This window comes from Trematomus bernacchii, unplaced genomic scaffold (genome assembly GCF_902827165.1).
Source record: "Trematomus bernacchii unplaced genomic scaffold, fTreBer1.1, whole genome shotgun sequence".
Taxonomy (NCBI): Eukaryota; Metazoa; Chordata; class Actinopteri; order Perciformes; family Nototheniidae; genus Trematomus; species Trematomus bernacchii.
The window spans coordinates 3,084,716-3,086,340 of NW_022987705.1; the positions used below are offsets into that span (position 1 = coordinate 3,084,716).

The 1,625-nt window shown below is 41.7% G+C and overlaps 1 protein-coding gene across 4 annotated transcripts in view; it reads right to left on the reverse strand.

Moving 5' to 3' along the window:
• The window catches only part of zmp:0000001168 (signal-induced proliferation-associated protein 1), a 36,983-nt gene that overhangs the window by 30,002 nt on the left and 5,356 nt on the right, over positions 1 to 1,625 (reverse strand). The window lies entirely within an intron of this gene.

A 1,625-nucleotide genomic window follows, 5' to 3' on the forward strand; every position in this document is an offset into this window, starting at 1 on the left:
CCGCTTCCTCACTGTCCCTATTGTCTGCCAAAATGTAGCTGAGTGACTATGAAATGGCCGCAACGCTCACACTACCCAAAGTAGCCCCCCATTCTCAGCTACAAACCTTTATTTATGGGAGAAAATCTGTAAAAGCCGTATTCAGTTACTCTAAATAAGTGCTTATAACTTGAGGGTGCTGTAGTGGGGAAAGGCCACTTCGAAATGGTTGCTATCATTTTGAGGAATGGACTTCTGTCTCTTATTGACAGAGCTCTGGCATCAGTAAAGCCTCCTCTCACATTTGACAGAGACATAAAGATCTTTCCATGGAAGAGTTGACTTCTAACAGGAGATGACTGTTACAATGATAGCCTGAGTGATAATCAATTGAATAAATGGATCGTCAACAAATGTAATATCCTGTTTTCCTCACCATAAAACAAACAAATAATCCAAGTATGCTATCTCACTCAAATGGAAGGCGTATCTGTCTGTCTTCCCTTCGATTTCCTCGAAAACTATTAATTGGATCGACTTCACACTTGGCGTGTGTGTTGCTGAGGACCCACTTCACACTTGGCGTGTGTGTTCCTGAGGACCCACGGCCCGAGTTTCAGCTTTTTTAGATTTAAGGAACTTATTGAACAGTGTGTTATGTGCTTAATGTTGAACAATCGTAAAGGGGTGTTCATTTATTATCTTGCTGATAAACTTCTGTTTGCCACACAGCTCATTCTCGTCAAGAAACAAATGACCAATTCCCATTGGCTTTTTTGTCAGGGAACCAGGGCAACGCAAACAAAATGTGTCATCCCTGCATCCTAATGGCATTCTGGATACAGCTTTTGTACCCTGATGACACATATACTCTAGCATTGCTAGGGGATGCAACTATTCCATGGCAGCTTTATTGCTCAGGGTTATGGAAGTTGTTTGTATGAGCGGTTGCAGGTAGTTAAGCAATACCGGAGGAAAGGCAATAGGCCTGTTCTGAAGAGGCATGTTTTTTAACTGTACTGCAGTAGTAATTATAAACAATCTCCACAAATAAGCCATTAAACATCTTGAATAAGCACTCTTGCAATAAAGTATAACAAGGACGTTAGAGAGTAGATGAACCGCAGAACTGTGGTCAAACTAGCACCACCAAAACCTGCATCTTTAGAGTAAAATATAAAAATATATATTCTGTATTCACTATAGATCTGCACATTGCAGATAAGCACTGTCTGCAGTTTCAGCCTTTCTTGCCTGGTGGCCTTGTGTCATGTTCACCAGCGGCTCTGCACCTTCTGACCTACATAAACACGGCTCATGCACCAATACGCCAGCTGTGGTGATGCAGAAACCGTCTGATTGACTGTGATGCTACATAGTCTATGACCATAAGAAGGAGCAGGTTGTGTATGAAAACACACGACACCGTGCGTCACCAGGAGACCGCGATGCATCGTGTGAATTACTATAGCGTGCTCTAATGCTTGCATGGAATGATTCACTAAGCCATTACAGAAAGAACCGGCTCAGAAGTTTATCGGTGTGCCTGGGGCCCATATATTTCTGTTTTTATTTATTGAAAGGTATGAAATTGACACATTAACAATGTGATTGCAAGGCACATATTTGTGTCATGTTAAATAGAA